The sequence below is a fragment of the Ambystoma mexicanum genome, chromosome 1q (assembly GCF_040938575.1).
Source record: "Ambystoma mexicanum isolate Mex_15411 chromosome 1q, UKY_AmexF1_1, whole genome shotgun sequence".
Lineage (NCBI taxonomy): Eukaryota > Metazoa > Chordata > Amphibia > Caudata > Ambystomatidae > Ambystoma > Ambystoma mexicanum.
Window position 1 is genome coordinate 851,575,681 of NC_090922.1, and position 17,491 is coordinate 851,593,171.

The 17,491-nt window shown below is 44.2% G+C and overlaps 1 protein-coding gene across 3 annotated transcripts in view; it reads right to left on the minus strand.

Moving 5' to 3' along the window:
• Nucleotides 1–17,491, minus strand: part of LOC138538019 (coagulation factor XIII B chain-like) — a 792,475-nt gene that overhangs the window by 552,571 nt on the left and 222,413 nt on the right. The window lies entirely within an intron of this gene.

The following is a 17,491-nucleotide window of genomic DNA, read 5'->3' on the forward strand; positions in this document are numbered from 1 at the left end:
TTTGCATGAGTAGTTCAGATGAATCTGTTGATATGTAATTGGATGATCTTTTCCTTCTTCGCAGTTTGTCATATGGTTCTTTCTCAGGAAGGATGCGAAAGTCTGGTGGCGGCAGTGTGTGTTATGCTTCGATCACTGAGGGCAATGTGGGTGCTTCGACAGACAGGGGCCCACTTCCAGGTGTTCTTCTGGGACTACTAACAGGGCTGAATGTAGCGTAGCCAGCAATCAATAGCCCCTCCTGGAGGGTGGGAGGTGCAAGTACGCCTTTTGGCCACACACCCAGTAGTAGTCCATCAGCGCTGCGGTGCCTCTCTTGAAGTTTGGAATCATCACAGTTCTGTTACACTGTCCGTTTGAGCCGACAGAAGTAGTTCCTTCACTGAAAACGCATAGTTCATAAGTCTTTTCTTGGTGCACTTGTACCGGCTTTTCTATTGCTGCAATTCATGTTAATTTGGTGACATGCTCTGTCAATACTTGTGCGCAAGTTTGTTCCATGAGTACCACAATCTTTACGGGAAAGCCTAAAAGTCCTTCAGCTTTACAAGTGAGGGTTGTTTCTTGCCACTGGTTGTTAATATACTTCGCCCCTTCGATCAAAAGATAGGGTTGTTTCAAACAGTTGGTGTTGGTTGCACTTGTTTTGCATTTCTGAGCATTCGGATCAATACGTTCTAGGTGAACGTTGCGTACCTGGAAAGGGCCTCTGATCCTACATAGCGCAAAATGAATTAGGCATTGTGCCTCTATCATTGGTACTTCTTGCGGTACTAAATCCCTGGGTGCCCCAGATGCATGCGATATTAAGGAGCAGACGTAGCAACTGCCATTGGTTGTTCGTCTTCCCACGGCACGCATGTCAGAATACCAACTGTTGGAGTGCTTGGGATGAAGAATATCTTAACTGCGTCTAGGCCTAAGCCATGGTATAGGTCATATTTTGCTTTACATTCTCTTATGGCGTAGCACGTGCCTTTTGGCTACCCTATTTCTGCTGTTTGCAATATTTACAGTACTGCTTGCATTACACAATTGGATTTTGGCATTTGAAAAAAGTAAGATTTCAAACATTTTACTTGTACAAACAGTCGTGTGGGAGATGCTTCTATTTGTGGGGGTCAAGTTATACGTGGTTCTAGCGTGCTCTCATTCGTCCTTTCATTCAGATCTAGGCTTGGGGTCAATAGAGTTAAATTAGAGGGTATACTTTTGTTCCAGATCCCTGTGGTTCCCCCCTTATGTTAGATGGCCAGCCTGGATAAAAGATATCCCCCAATAAATCCCTAATGAAAATATTAAAACTGCGCACAAAATGGCCATAAAATGTAGGCCACAAGTATATGAATACATTCTAGTGCTACCAATCACATTTCTATCACTAGACAAAGAAAAGCTTGACATAGACTTCATCGTTGTAGTACCTGTAGTAGGGAAAGAACGGGAAAAACAGCGGGATTGGAATGTATGGGGTTTTAGAAAAAACAGGGTAAGTAGTGAGGAGGTAAGAGCGAAAAGAGAGATTTAATTGCAGTAGCTCGTGTCTAGCAGCAATGTATGTATGCTTAACTCTTTCACATGCACTTATATGGTCAGCATGAGGCTACCTAAACTGAGGTAGAATAGTTGCTTTCATTTTGGTCATTTGGTGGTGAATTGGGTGGAGCTCTGTGAATGTCTGAGAGGTGTATCCAATATCGGAGGCCTTTCACCTTCACTGCAAGAGGGGTGGAAAACACATCCCATGGAACCCGGGATTGTTTCATTTTCTCACAAAGCTCCTGACATAAATCAGTTCACCCAGCAACAATGGTGGGTGGGTGCTGGGTCAGTTTGTAGGGCTGTTGATGTTTTGTTTTTGCATCCTCTGTGTTCAGCGGTGCGATTTGTCTTGACACACTCTTGATCGCCTGTGTTAAGTGGGTCAGATCTTGCTTGACCTTTTCTCCTAGAATTGCTGCTTCTCTATGGACATCTGAAGCTCTCCTCACAGGGGAGATGGGTGTTTGCATACGTCTGCCAGTTAATATTTCATGGGGGGACAGGTGGTTGTCCTTGCTGGGCTGTGTGCGCAAATGGAACATGGCCAGGAGCAGGCAATACACCCAGTTTTTTTCAGGGTGTTGCATAATTCAGAGAGTCTGCTTTTGTGTAGGCTGTTAATTTATTCCACCACCTCATTTGCTTGTGGGTGGTAAATCGAGCACATGCAGTGGTTTATCCCTAACAGTGTTGTGATCTCTTTGAAAGGTTTGTTGAAGAAATGGTGCCGTTGACTGACCTTAAGATGTTGCATACTCCCCAGATGGGTAGTGTAATTGCTCAAAAGCTGTGTGGAGTAACTCTACGGGCATTACTACCTTTGTTGTACTTTGCTTTTGCCACTACAGATCAGTTGGAAATTGCACACATCCGCGTTTGAGTCATATCTCTTGCTCTTCTGGGGGTGCCCTACGCTGTAGTTCAATTATTTGTGCTATAGGGAGGGCTTTGTATGCATGTGTTTTTGGCCTGGTGATCACTGCCGTTAATATTCAGTGGAGTTTGGCACTGGGAGATATGCTGCAGCTTTTGCTGCCGCGCCGGCAGCCACGATCCCCAACAAGAGTTTGTCAGTGTTGTTGGTATATGCTGCACATTTAACGACTGCCACTACAGAAGGTTCTGCGAGGGTGGATATTAGTATGTTGAGCAGGGCGGCATGCTGCACTGGTGAGCCCTCTGCCCTCCTAAAGCTCCTCTGATATGTTGGGATGGAGAGGATCACACGCATGCATGATCAGCAAGAAGCTCTTTATTCAGTCTTGTAAACAGGTAAGACAAGCTGTTGACATAGCTAGTCCCCAGCTAACACAACCTCCCCCTACTGCTTAACCTGGATCCTAGAACCCTCGCACCCAAGGCTCCAGATTCCATCCAACAATAACTATGTACATGCCATACATATATACAGAAAAATAGCAGGATGTAATTAAAGCTCATGGCACCATAGACACGCATGCAAACAGTGAATATGTACTCCTAACACCTCCCTTCCTTCCTCCTAAAACCTATATACATACAATGAAAGTATAATTTGTAGAGAACCTAATCAGAGCAATTAATCATGCATGAAATCAACAAATATAGGAGATAATTCATTACACCAATTGACCAATCAAAATGGACAATAATCACAGATCCTCAAACTCACTCACAGATCCTCAAAGTCACTCCACCTCATCTTTCCCTTCTCTGACACTCATAGCCAGCACCCCATTCCCATGTAACACTGCCACTCTCTCCTTGTTCCAAATCCCCCCACCCTTGACCAATATGGAGGAACCTAGATCTTTAACCACCTCCTTGGGCTCAGAAGACACTGAGTTTCCCTTTCGCACTTTCACTGGTAACTTCACTTTAATCATCTCACCCGGCTTGACCGAAAAATACCTGCAACAATTCACCTTGTCACACCTCTGCTTGGATATATGCCCACTGACTAGTATTTTCTCTCTCACACCTTCCACCACTGCACCACAACATTTCGATCTACCCATCCAACCTGGACACAAAAGTGTATTGTGCTTCCCACCTTAGTAACAACTCAAATGAAGATACCCCTGTTACTGCATGTGGAGCAAGTCTATATTGAAATGTCCTTTCCATAACTGTACGCACCCAGTCTCCCCCCATGGCCACTGCAATCCTGATAACATCCATAAGTGTGCGTTTGAAACTTTCAACGCACCCATTGCTTTGTGGATGATAGAGGGAAGTTGTAACTTGTTCCACGCCATACCTATCCAAACTCTCATTAAATTCCCTCTCAAGATCAATTATGTACCATTATCTGATAGACACTTGTAGGAAAACCTTCCCTCCGAAATAAAGGTTCCAGAAACTGTATTATGTTACCACTGGTCACCTCTTTTAAGACACAAACCTCCAGCCACTTAGATAATAGATCCATCACTACCAAAAGATATCTATCTTTAGTCCCCTTAATATTAAACAGACCCAACAAGTCCAAAGCAACCTCATCCCACAGAGTTTTTAGACTTTCTCTAACCACCATGGGTGTTTTGTGAACCTTGAGACCCTTATCCCCTTCCTGACAGTCAACACACTTTTTAATCAACTCCTGTACGTCCTTAAAATTCCAGACCACCAAAAATCGGACCTTATCAGCCCCATTGGTTTTCGCCAATCCCAAATGACCACAATGCACTAAATCCATCACCACACTCCTCATCTTCTCCAGCACCACCAATTTATGCCCTCTGCACAAATATTGATCATTAACACCAAGTTCATTCCTCACTCTCCTGTACTCTTTGGTGTTTTCATCACCAGTACTCACCAAATGTATAACTGATTGGTACACAGAATCCTCAGCACATGCCACATTCCAATCAACCCTCTTTATATAGTCATGTACCTGAAAAATCTAACCCACATCTTCATCATCACACTCAACCTCTTCACCAATCATTCTCCCGTCCACCATCGACCTTGAAAGGGCATCCATTACCACATTGTTTCTACCTTGAATAAATTCAATGCAAATGTGCAGCCCCTGTAAACTACTAACCCACTTCATGATAGTTCTTGACACCTCTTCCAACCCACCTTTCGAAAAGATACTAATGAGTGACGTATGGTCTGTTCATATGGTGAAGTCACGCCCCCACAAGTACATCTTAAACTTTTCCACAGCCCACGTGCAAAGCCAATGCCTCCTTTTCCACTACCGAATACCGCACCTATGCATCCTTCATGGCCCTTGAGAGAAACGCAACGGTGCACAAATCACCCTAACACTCCTGCTTTAAACTGCACCAAGACCAAAATTGCTCCCATCTGCATATACTAGGGTCTTCCTACCCTGCACAAAACTAAAAGTGCTGAGACATTCACAATCAATTGTTTTACATCCTCAAACTCTTTGCCACAGGCCACATCCCAAACAACCCCTTTCCTGTTAAGCCTCCTCATGCTCTTTGTCCTGTCTGACAACTTCTCAATAAACTTGCTGTAAAACTTCACCAGACCCAAAAAGAAAGAAACACCACCCTTGTTTTTGGGACACACCATTTCCCTGATGGCTTTTACTTTTACTGTATCATATTTCGGTTTCACCCCCTCTGAAGAAATCTCATATCCCAAATACACTACCTTGCTTGCCCTGAAAGTACATTTCTCTTTTGCATGGTAAGACCCCCCTCACTCAGGATTTCCGAAACTCTCCTCAGATGACTGTCATGCGCCTCCTCACTCTCCCCACAAATCAAGACATCACCCTGGTAAAACAACCCACCCTTCTCATTACCCAACAACTGGTACATAACATTTTGAAATACTGTGGCCGCTGAGACTTAGCCAATAGGCATCCTCCAACACTTAAAGAGACCAATGGGTGTAATAAATGCAGTCAAATCCATGGAGCATTCATGCAGCTCAATCTGGTTATAGGCTGATCTGAGGTCTAAAATGGAGAACATTCAAGCTCCAGCAATGTGAGTTAATAAGTCATCAATCCTAGGGAGTGGAAACATCTCTTCCACCACCATGCTGTTTAAATGTATTAAATCTATGCATAGTCTCACAGAACCATTGTGCTTCCTTACAACCACAATAAGACTAATACATTCCGAAATTTGAATCCTCACAATGACACCTTCACTCTCCATTGTGGCTATCTCCTCCCCTACATCATTGCGCAGAGTCAAAGGTATCATGCATAACTTGGCTACTTTGGGTTGAGTTTCCCGTCTGAGTCTAATATGGTCCACAAAACCCTTGAGGCAACCTAATCTTTTCTCAAAAACGTGTTGCCCAACTTCTGACGATATTATTACATTGTCACCGAATTTGGCCCCATTCACTGCCAACACTTGCTCAGGGTGTCTTACATCAGGTCGTATTTCCAACTCTGCCTGGTCACTCCACGAAAATAACTCTCCTCCTTTACTCTCCACATAGATTGGCCCTGAGCCTTTCTACCCTTGAATTCCAATTCTCCACTGAACTGTCCCAGAATGTCTATGAGAACATCACCATATGCATTGGCTCTTATCTCTTGCTCCTGTAGGGTGCAACAGCCACACTTTTATCTCCACACTTGAACACTTATGAGGGTATAGTCAGCCCTGCTGTCTATCAACATCGAGATAGGCACACCATTGACTGTTATGATAGCACAGGGCTTCCTTCTTCTCAGTTTATCAGACACCGCTTCTACAGAGCATATTATCTCCTTCCCAACACTACCATAATCATCTTATTCATTGTCTTCAAAAATCTCTTGCACTCGCCCACATGGTCTGAAGTTCTTACAACAGCGGGTCACACAACCCTTACTTCCACACTGCCTACAAATGATGTGGATTGCCACACACTCCTTGTCGTATGCCAAGTGAGACCCACTGCCACACCTGAAACATATTTTGCTCATGGAAGGTTTGAACTCCTTTGGAGGACCCCACAAACGTCCTGTGTTCCTATTGTTATGTGAGCCAGTATCACTTGCAAAGTCTCTTCCACTTCTCTCCCTCTCTGACCCCTCTTTAAACTACCAGACCATTGTTTTTGGGGTGCCTTAGAACTATTGTTCACAGAGCCTTCCTCTGGAGCAACCTTACTGCTTTCAGTAGCTTTGTCGGGGTGAAGAACGTTGATGCAAGTTTCAGAATGTTCAATGCATTTCGCAATTTTATTGCTCTTGTCAAGGTGGGGTTGTGTTCCTTCCACATTTTATTATTACTGCACTTAATCATTAACTGATCTCACAAATGTTCCTCTTGACAATGAGTGAACTGACACTTCACAGTTAAACCCTTCAGGGCTGTGACAAATTCCTCAATGCTCTCGCCAGTTTTTTGCTCCCTGGTAGCAAAGTGGTATCGCGAGAATTTAATGTTCTCTTGCACCTCATAGTGCTTGTCAAGTTTGGCAATCATCCTTTCATATACACCCGCATCATCTAACCCTGCGTGTTCAGGGAGTTTCTTTAACATGTCTTGTCAGTGGCACCTAGACAATGGTACAGCAACGCCTCCTTTCTAACACTGCAATAGTTGGTTCCAAACACGGCCATTACATACTTGGTGAAACCATCCCTCCAATCAGCCCAATGCACTCTGGGCTCACCGGGAGTAGGAAGAAAGAATACTGGACCAGGTACATTGCCCATAATTTTCAAATGGCTTACTGCGTCAGGTGGCAATGTTTGACAGTCACTGTTCATCAAGAAGTGGGTGTCTCCCTTTCATTGGAGAATCACCCTCTTAATGTTTAAAGTTTTTTCTTTAAACTAACCCTTCGCAGGATGTTTTTTTGCAGGTTTTTCACAGATTATTCAACAGATTTTTCAATGAAAAAACTCATTGAATTTTTATTTTTTATTTTTATGCGGGGGTTTCCCCCAAGCCCCCCACCACTTTTATTTTTTATATGTTCCCGAAAACCTACACCCCAAATATATATTATTCATACCCCCCTAAAAAATGTGTTGAGTTTTTTTTCGTTCAGAAATTCGCTGTAAAAAAACCCTGCGAAAAATCGCCCCGCAATGAAAGGACGTTTTACCCTTCTGCTAACTCTCCTTATTGCTTCTCTTTTGGTTCTCCCTCACTCCTTTTGGTGAAGCCTCACAATGGTCACCTAAGCATTTTCTTTTTGGCTAAGTTTCACAGTTTCATTGGGTTAATGCCTCTACTTATGATAACTGTATTTCCTTGTGTATAAACAGCTGCTCATAATGATTTAAAATCCTTATTGTGGCCCTTTAACTTTCTACGTTGAAAAGATAATGTTTAATTTAGTTAAGCTGCTCCGCTTAACTGATAGAATCGTGATCAGCTGGTGAGCTGTATTGCGTGTCTCATTTCGTTCAAGTTGCCTTGGCAACCATATGCTTCATTCAAGATGGCAGCACGTGGCCTGATGGCTTTGGGTCCTTTTCTTTAGTAAGGCCATACTGTGAAGCCTGCTTGTCCGTGCGCACGCTCACTCAGGAGACAGGAGACAGTTGCTTCCCTTCACACCGACTCAAAAAATAAATGCCGTCGGGCCCATGGACCCTTCAATTCTCCCTCGCTGGTGCAGACCTCACCTGTAGCCTTTGGTGAAATCTCGATTCAGCTGGTCTCGAATACCGCCTCTCATCCCTCGTGAAGTTTCGATTCAGCTGGCTTCCAACACCGCCTCTCGTCCCTCTTTCTTGCTCTGCTGGGGTTTGCTGCTTCCTGCTCTTCTTCCCCTGTTTTTTCCTCGTTCCCACTTTGATATGGTAATTGTAATGGTAATGTTTATTTCTAGAGTGGCTATACACAGGCAGTGTTTCAAAGCCCTCAAGAGGGAAGGAGCATGGGAAAACCCAACAGTCACTCAGAGCCCTTGAATTTCTGAGACGATAATGGTCTGCACAGGCAGAGTAAGTGAGTATGATACATTTAACAATTAAAGGCATGGTCTAGTAAAAAAATGTATTTAAAAAATAGGCAACATAAAAAAAAATACTAGCATTCTCTGTTTTAAAACTTCCTATGTAAAATTTTGAGCTATTCAAGCTCAAAATTTGCAAAAGCAAGCACATGGGCGCATCCATTTTGTGAAATGGATGCCCTCCTGTGCTGGCTTTTGCTTTTGCAGCACTAATGAAGGAAAAGCCAGCCAGCTGTAGTAAACAAAAGCTACCGCTGGGTGGCTTTCCCTTCATTAGTGCTGTACGCGGAGGACGGGGACCGGAGACCAGAGCAGGAAAGCTGCAGCTGAATCTCGGTAAGTGCTATTTATTTAAAAAATAAAATAAGCACTAGCTGGAGGATCCCGGAAAACTTAGAAATAAAACCACAGCTTTAAAAATGGTGTATTTATGTTTGCGGTCGCTTTTGAAGCGACCGCAAACATAAATACAACGTTACTGTGTTGGAAAACGCTGCGGTTTTTCTTTCCAAGTTTCTCAGGCATCTTTCATAGAGTACTGGAAAGGGTTAATAGTTATCCTTTTTTGTCTGTTTCTCATGGAACATTATTTCGTTCCCCTTTCATTAAGATTTGGCTGGTGGCAGTGGTACCTACCATTTTTTTCCCTCCCGCGGACTATGAAAATAGCCTTGGTATTGTTTTAGGCTGAGTTAGTAGCCTCGAACTTAAACCCGCTGGACCCCTTTTTATTTTAATTTCGGTTCCGGCTGGGTGTATTCGCCATTTATTTTTATAAAGGTCTTTCTCATGTTTTATGAACTTTGTGCGACATAGACAGTGGGGTGGCGTCGTCGTCTTTGCCACTTCTCCTCTTCCAGGTTTGATTCCTTTGTTCGCTGTCCTTTGTGTCACGCTCACCTTAGCTCTGCAGGGGTATCAGGAGGCCCCGTTCGGATCCTTCTCTCATCGACTGAAGAACTTCGTCTGCAGGGAAATAGCAAGGAGATTGTGTGAATACTAACACTTAAGGGGTTGGCAACTCCCTCTCTGCCCTGGCCCCTCCCTGTGACTCTGTGCTCGCCTTAGGGATATAGTAGGCTAGCTCTCCATCCTGCTTCAAGCAACAGCAGGGGCACAATAGTTCCAGTCAACCAGTTGCTTCACTGGGTGGCTCGGTCCAGACCTGCTGCGACTTGGACGGGTGTATGCGCTGTTGGAAAGTTCCAATATATGTCCCAATGTCCTTACCAGCCATTATCGGCTGCTTCCTCCCTGTTTCTCTTGTACCATCACTGAACTGCAGTGGGTGGCTATTCTACGGTGCAGCCTTCTAATGTCCAAGCCTTATGCCTCTTCACGTGTTCTTGCTAATTGCCACTGTGTTCTTCGTAGTCTTGGCTAAATATGACCTTGTACCCAATGTCTCTTGCTTCTTGTGAATGCACTTGCCTGCTGTGTGTAACAACTCTGTTTATGCTTTCTTTGTAGGTTGCCCGTGTGGAGTTGAAATGGAACCGCACTGGATGAAAAGCCTGCACCCTCGAGAGAGCTGCGAACCGGCGAGGGAGAGCTGACGAAGATGACGGAGCTGCGTCTGCAGCAGCGCGGACCCGATGCACAGCTGATGAGGGCGGTGAGCAGCCGCACCTGCAATGAAGACGCGGTCCATGTAGTTTCAGGTAAGTACAGGCAGGAGCGGGCGGTTGAGCCAGCAGCTGGGGAGCGTTGTAACAATGAGGTGCCGGAATCTGGAAAGTGATATTAGCTTGAAGAACTGGCAGCTGGGGAGCATTGTTAACACGAAGAACCGGCAGCTGAAGCAGATCCCAGGACCAAGGAGTGCGGTGAGCGTGCTGCTGTCTTGCTGACAGTTCCAACGCAAAGCGTGGACCAAAGTCTGGGTGTGTTTTAAATAGGCAGCCACACCCAGGAATTAAAGAACTAGACTGGAGCCTCCAGTGTGCAGTTCACACCTCCTCCTCCATGTTAAGTTGTATGAGCGCCATGCTCTGGTCCAATTGGGTTTCCTAATGCTATGGGAATTCCATGAATATGTCAACCCATGAGGAACTATTCTAGGTGCATGTGTGTGTGTTAGATTGGTGGACATAAGGGCAGGATAAGTTGTGACACTTTGGCAGGCTTCTGTACAGAAGCCCTCCTTAGGCACCTGAATGTCTAAGGGGGACAGGATGTGAGGGAGGGGTTTGAGACTCCCTGCACAGGGTCTCCTTGGAGACCCATGTCGCACTCTGTATGATTGGCTTTGGTGATTGTGCCTCCAGGACAGCCACCCTGCTGTGTGATTGACAGCCAGGCTTTGTGAATGGGGGAAAACTGCATAAAAAGCAGGTCTCTGGGACTTGGAAGGCAGAGTCAGCACTGGATCGAGCGAAGCAAAGAGAAGCTGAAAGAAGAAGACCACTACCATGACTGAACCTCCCGGTGAAGCCCTGCTGTGGTTCTGAATCCCCAAACATCGATGACAGAGAAGATCTGCAAGGAATCTTCTTCCCTTGAGCTGGTGGGACCAACCAGTTCCCCAAACTCCAAGCAAGGCCTCCCTCTACTGGTCGAATTTGCTGTGCCCAGCTGCAGTGAACCAGATAGCCAGGAGGACTGGACCCCGTTTGGGTTTTAAGGAGCGCACCCTTTATTCGTTGCTTTGCCCTGCTGCTGGTTTCTTCCCTGGACAGTGCAGGACCCTCCAGTCTTCCTTCTTCGTGTCAGTCCGACAGTCACTTCAGGAACCGTGAACCTGCAGGATCTGCCAGGAACGTCTGCCTCAGCTACAGCATTCTTCTTCTGCTAAGGTACTGTGCAAACCCGGTTGTTCGTTTCGTCCGACCGCAGTGAAAGTGTTTTAAATCTTTCACCAAACCAAGGGCTTGTCCTTCTCTACTCTTTTAAGTAACTTTTCTTCCGACCAACTTCGTTTTGAACTCTTGGCAAAGACTTAACCGCAAACTACTCTGAACTGTGTGATGCTCTGCAAAGACTCTGAACCATTATCATTAGCCCAGACCTATTGATTTGAATCCTCACGGTAGCCCGCCTTTTCTAGATTGCCCTGCTTACTTGTTGGTGTTGCTTAATTGTGTATACCCTTGTCTTTCCCTCCTTTTTAAATTGCTGGTGTACCATTTTGCTCACACTTCATTTTGAGCTTAACTTGTCCAGAATTCTTTGGGTGTTGTGTAGTATATTAAGAGTGTGATTTTTCTGCTTCTTTAGTTTAGTGAATTATTTTACAAATGATGTGTAAATAAATGTATATTCTTTTACTCAGAAACCTTGAGTCAGTGTTTGTTTGAACCATAGTAATTGCTGTCCTTTGTGTAACTTCTGATCCTGTTCACTTTACTCTTGAGATAAGTCTGGCTGCTCAGCCATCGCTACCACTTTACTGTGTAGTACAGGCTTGTACCAAAGGTGAATTTGTATTGTCACTTGTAGTCTTAATTGTGTGTGGTGTTCCCAAAGGGTACTGCATATGCTTCTGCCTAACAGGATCTATACATAACACAGTGCACCACTGGCATCCGTGTGGGTCCGTCCCCAGAACCACAACTATTTTTGCTGACACTTCTAGGCCCTCTAAGTCTAGGGAGAGTATTGTTCCTGCAACTAGCTCTGGGGACACCATGTGCTGGAAGATGAAATCAGTGGGTACTCTCCAGCAGGTTCTGGTAATCTGAGGGACTGCTTGTGCGAGCATTTTGATGCCATACATGAACATGTCAGGATTTACTGGAATGGCTCTTACGGCTACACCATGTGCCATGGCGTGCATCACGAGCATTGCACTCATTGAACACATGGCAGGCATGGCACAGATGATACCACGGTCTGTGAATGAGATTGTCATGTTTAACTTACTTAGAAGATCCCTACCAAGCAAGTTGACAGGTGAACTCAGAGTATAGGAGGAGAGCCCTCACGACCTTCCTTCCGTCTTTTACATCTAAATCCTTTGTGTAAGGAACCGTTAAAACAGCCCTAGAGAATCCCAGTGTGTCGAGAATCTTTCCTGATAGTGGAATGTGATCTTAACTGTCATCTTAACTGATGCATGACTTTTCTGCTCCCGAGTTCACAATAAAGATGAATTGTTTGTTCCCTATCTCTGCCCCCACCAACGGTTCCTCTTCTGGATTTAGGGTCATTGACAGGACTGGACACGCAAGTGCTCTCTGTGGGCTGTCGTAGTCAGGGTATGGATCTATCCCAGGAAACGAGAAAGGGTTGCCCCGTACCACTGAAGCTCACTGGAACGGTGCTACAGTGGCATTAGGCACGCTGCCAAAAGCAATTCTATCTTGCACCCGCTATGGGTTTGGTGGGGGGCAAAGGCCAGGAATCTGGGGTGTTTATTGTGTCAAGGCCTGGTGAATTTTGTAGGGTATTGAAGTCATCCTGAGAGGCATCCCCCGGGGGTTCCCTTAGTGTGGACCATAGTACTGCTGTTGATTGTAGTTGTACCACCCTCCCTGCCAACTTTGGCACTCCCTTGAGAAATGCCCCCATCTCCCGCAAGTCCAACACTGCCCAGGACACACTCCTCCTCGTCCAGGGCCTCCAAATATGCCCCCCTTAACCTCCAAAACCCACCTCCTTGCCACTGGGGTCCTGAGAATCGTGGGCTTCCTCCCCAATGCCCCTGTACTCCTTCAGCCCACTCTGCCCCCATTCTCGCCTGTGCCGTATTAGAGGCGTACCCTCCCTCTTCCGTCTGTTTTGGTGTCGGCCCTGTCAATATTGCAGCTACTTTCACTAGTTTATTTTGGACTAGTTTTGCTTCCTCATCCTGTCGTCTCTGAATCGTTTCCTTCTCATGCTCTTTTATTCTTCTGCAATGGTGAATCTCGGGCCATCCTTTTGCTTCTACCTTCGCTATTTTGTCAAGCGCTTTCTGTACTTCTTTCCACTACAAGGTAGAAAAGTGATGTTGATTGGTCCCAGGTGCTGCCCGTTTCTGCTCTCCACATCTCCACATCTCTTGGACCCCGAGAATGTACTGGCCCGCATCTTCATCATCCCCATTGTGCACTGCATGATCGATTCTAAATCTGGTGTGTCGTGGGAACATTCACTGCAATTCATCCCATACCCTAGCTCTAATCTTGTTAAATGACGCTCCATCATGGGCATCATTGCTCAATGTTACTCTTGGGTACCCTGCTTTGACCCATACCGATTCTGCCTGATCCCCAACTGCAGCCACTAACAGGTTTTTAATATACCCTATTGCTAAGGGCACCCCCACTGTGTTCTTTTCAAACGTATACATTCATTTGCCAGCCCCCACCGTGAGTCGTGGGAGTGCTTTAAGTCAGTTATTTTTGTCCATTTGTGTCCATGGTACATAGTGAGGCCTTCCTGCTCCCTTGTGTATCAACAGCATATGCATTTTCATCTTTCCTTTTCAACCCTTGGTGCACTTCCCTTTTTCTGTGCTAAAGCTATCCTGCCACATTTTTCCCTCAAGCTTCCATTCCACATATTTTCTAACCTTGGGTTGGGTTGGGGTGCCTGCTCAGGATCCCTTTCTCCATCTTCTTCAGTGTCATCAAACTCACTTCTATATTCTTTGTCTCCTCTGCGGAACCCTACATTCTCATAGCCCAGACTGTCTGTTTCTCTGTTACGCTCTACGTGAACAGTTCTTATGGGTGCGCTGTCTACACAGAATAGAAAGTTGCTGGATTTCCACTTGTCCCTGCTGGTAGTATATGGTGTCTCTATGGGTGGCACCGCTGTGTCTACCTTAGTCGCATTGCATGCTGCTGTTAACCTGGCAAGTTCAGTCTGTGTGGATTCTAGTGCTGTTTCCAGGTTTCTGGCGCTCACCCCTGTATGTGCAGTAACCTCTGGGGGTGAGTCATATGGCAGGGGTGGGGCTGTTCTTGGTGTAGTTGCCTCCTCTTGGATGTACATTGATATTGCCAATAGCAAAGTACTTAAAAGATGAGATATTTGCATGATGTATTTCGTCAAAATGTTTCGCTAATGCGTAGTCCATATCTTTGTTCTTTATTGCTCTAAGATATTGCAAGATTCAGATCTTGACCTCTAATATTGTGCTACCAATGTACCATAAATTACAATCATATGTAATTGTGTAAATGACATATTTGGTTGAGAAGGTGATTTTGTTCTTGAGGATAATCAGTCCGTGTATGTTTATATTTTTTCATATTGGTACCATACCGACATGCTTTGCATTTTGAGCAAACATAAAATCCTGGCTGTTGATTCGTCAAGCAATTGATAGTTGGAGAAACTGTGATTGATTGGTATAAACTTGGAGACAATTTAGATTGTGTTGTTGCCGATTTTCTAGAGGTAATGCTTGCATTTGACTGTATACAGTCACTTATATCTTTGTCTCTTTTAAGTATGTGCCAGTGTTTTTGTAGCATTTGCCTTACTTCCGAAGCTCCTTCATTGAAAGTCGTAAAAAATCTGATGCAATTTTGTTGTTGCTACTTTTGCATTGGCTTCAAATACCTCTGTTTCACTACATTTCTGTTTGATACGCAGAAATTCACATATGGTATACTTTCTTTTAAACACTTCGGGTGTGCACTGTTTGCCTAGAGGACGGAATTGATACTGGTCACTTTACAATAGAGTTCAGTGGTAATCGATCCTTGAACAACCTTGACTTTATCAGTGTACCTCTGCCAAGTGACTACTTTATCAGTATGAATATTCATTTGGTCACTGGCAAAATGTTGCTCCACCCATGCGCCCATAAATAGGTTTGCATAAGAAGGTGCAACTGCTGTGCCCATTGCAGTGCCAGGAATTTGGTTATACAAAGTTCCATCAAACATAAATGTATTGTGTGTGAGACAGAAGTGTAACATGTCTAGCAGCATTAACAAATGTTCTCGATGACTTAGGGATCTAGTTGCAAGGTATCTCCTGACTGCTTCTATACCTTGATGGTGGGAAATACATGTGTAAAGTGATGCCACATCAAGAGTGACCAATAGGTAGTTTTTCTTCCACGGAATTTGATCAATAAGCTGAAGGAAAGCAGTGGTGTCCTTAACATAAGAAGGTAATGTTTCTACAAATGGGTACAGGAATTTGTCAATAAAAGTGGATGTCTTTTCCAACAGGGAGTCGATGGATGCTACAATAGGACAACCAGGTGGTCTAGTCTTGAACTTGTGGACTTTGGGGATGAAATGAATGATTGGCGCGGTCGGACATCCTTTTGTTTAATATACTTTTTCATACCAATCTATAAGTCCCCTATCAAACCAATCTGACAATCTAAAGTGATACTCGATTTTATATTCCAGATAAGGGTTTGAAACTAATGTTTCATAGCTATGACCATCTTTCAATTGTCGTGTAGCTTCAGCTTTATAATCCTGGGAATTAAGAATCACCACATTGCCTCCTTTGTCAGAAGCCCTAATTACTATTGATGAATCAGTTCTAAGGTTTTCCATGGCTAGTCATTCAGCACTTGTTACATATCTCTTTTGTTGTTGGCTGCCCTTGTTTTGGCTGCTAAAGTTTTCAATTCATCAATGATTAGGTCTTCAAAAAGATCAATAGTTGGACTGTTTTGCGGTTGGGAGGATTGAATCTGGACTTGCTTTTGAGTTTGCTGTGTATTGGCATGGCGGTATTGATGTTATCTGGAGGGATTACATTCCTTTCATCCTTGTGCTTCCTCATTGGATAGATCTTGATTATGCAGTGAGTCCAGTATGCATAGTGTTGGAATATCTTGAATAGTCAATAATGATGGGTGGTCTTGCACTTGGTATTTTAGTTTGGAGTCACTGTTGGCATAATGTTTGGCCAATCTCAGTTTTCTTATAAAGCAATGGAGATCAATCCTAGACTGTGAATATTCAAAGTTGGTGGTGAGGCAGTATGATAGGACTTTTTCCAATACCTGATTTTCTATGTCAGTTAATGTTCTCTCTGAGAGGTTGATTATTTGCATTGCCCCTTTCAAGACTAAATCTTTCTGGCCTTGCCAGAGCGCATCTGACGGCCTCCAGACTGATCCCTTCATTTTGTTTTGCCTTTTTCCTCTGTGCCCCCTTGTGTTCTTCCTCTTGATGTTGAGTTGGATCCCAATGGATTGCCTCTGTTTTGATACTCGAGCAGTAGTTTCCGTGATTTCTGTTGTATTATGTATCACCTTTCTTATTGCATCCTATTTCCTTGCCAATCTATACATTCTTCTGGTTGCATAGTCATCCTTATCTCTAAGGAATTTCCTTTGTTTCCGATCTTTAATTTCACTTATATTTTGCAAGGTTTTTGTTTATTTGTGCCTTCATAGTATCGGCGGTCTTTGAATCTGTGCCCATATAAACTTCTGATTCTAGTTGTTCTATTTCCTTTAATGCTTTTGTCCTATCACTTTAGCATATTTAACCAAAATGGTCAGCATTTTGAAAGAGCATTCATTTGTAGCTTCACCCCATTTCTGTAACATGTCTGGGTCCTCATAAATTGGAATAGTGAGGATCGTGAGGCCTCTGGGTATCCTTTTGTTGTCAATGTAATTTTGTAAAGACTTTACTTCCCGCCATTTATTGGTTTCTTTTTTGTGCAGTTGCTCAAACATGACATTTTATTGCTTTATTGTCTTAGATTGGTCATTGTTGGGGTTCCTGGTGATTTCTAGGTTTAAAGCTTCATTTAAGAGTGTGGAGGCCTCTGCATCTCGACTATCCTCCTTATACATCATATTTCACAATGTATATTATGTACCGACTCCAAAAAGGGGAGGAGGAAAAGAGAATTCGGTATATATATATATACATATATGACAAAATCAGTGTGACTACACAGACTGGCAATAGCCAGGAAGTACAGGAGGTAATGATACAGTTACAGCAGTATGCTGTTCTAGCAATTGCAGTGGTGTGCATGGCATGTACATCTACAGGCCAAAGGCTTGAAGACGTGCCCCACTTGCAGCATGAAGTTAGGCACAGTGGGTATGCAAGGCGCAGCAAGCTGGATGAGGAGCAGAAGTGAAGTAAGTCAGACAAAACATGCCAGAGAAGCGCGTCACCCCGTGTCAGGGGGCTAATTG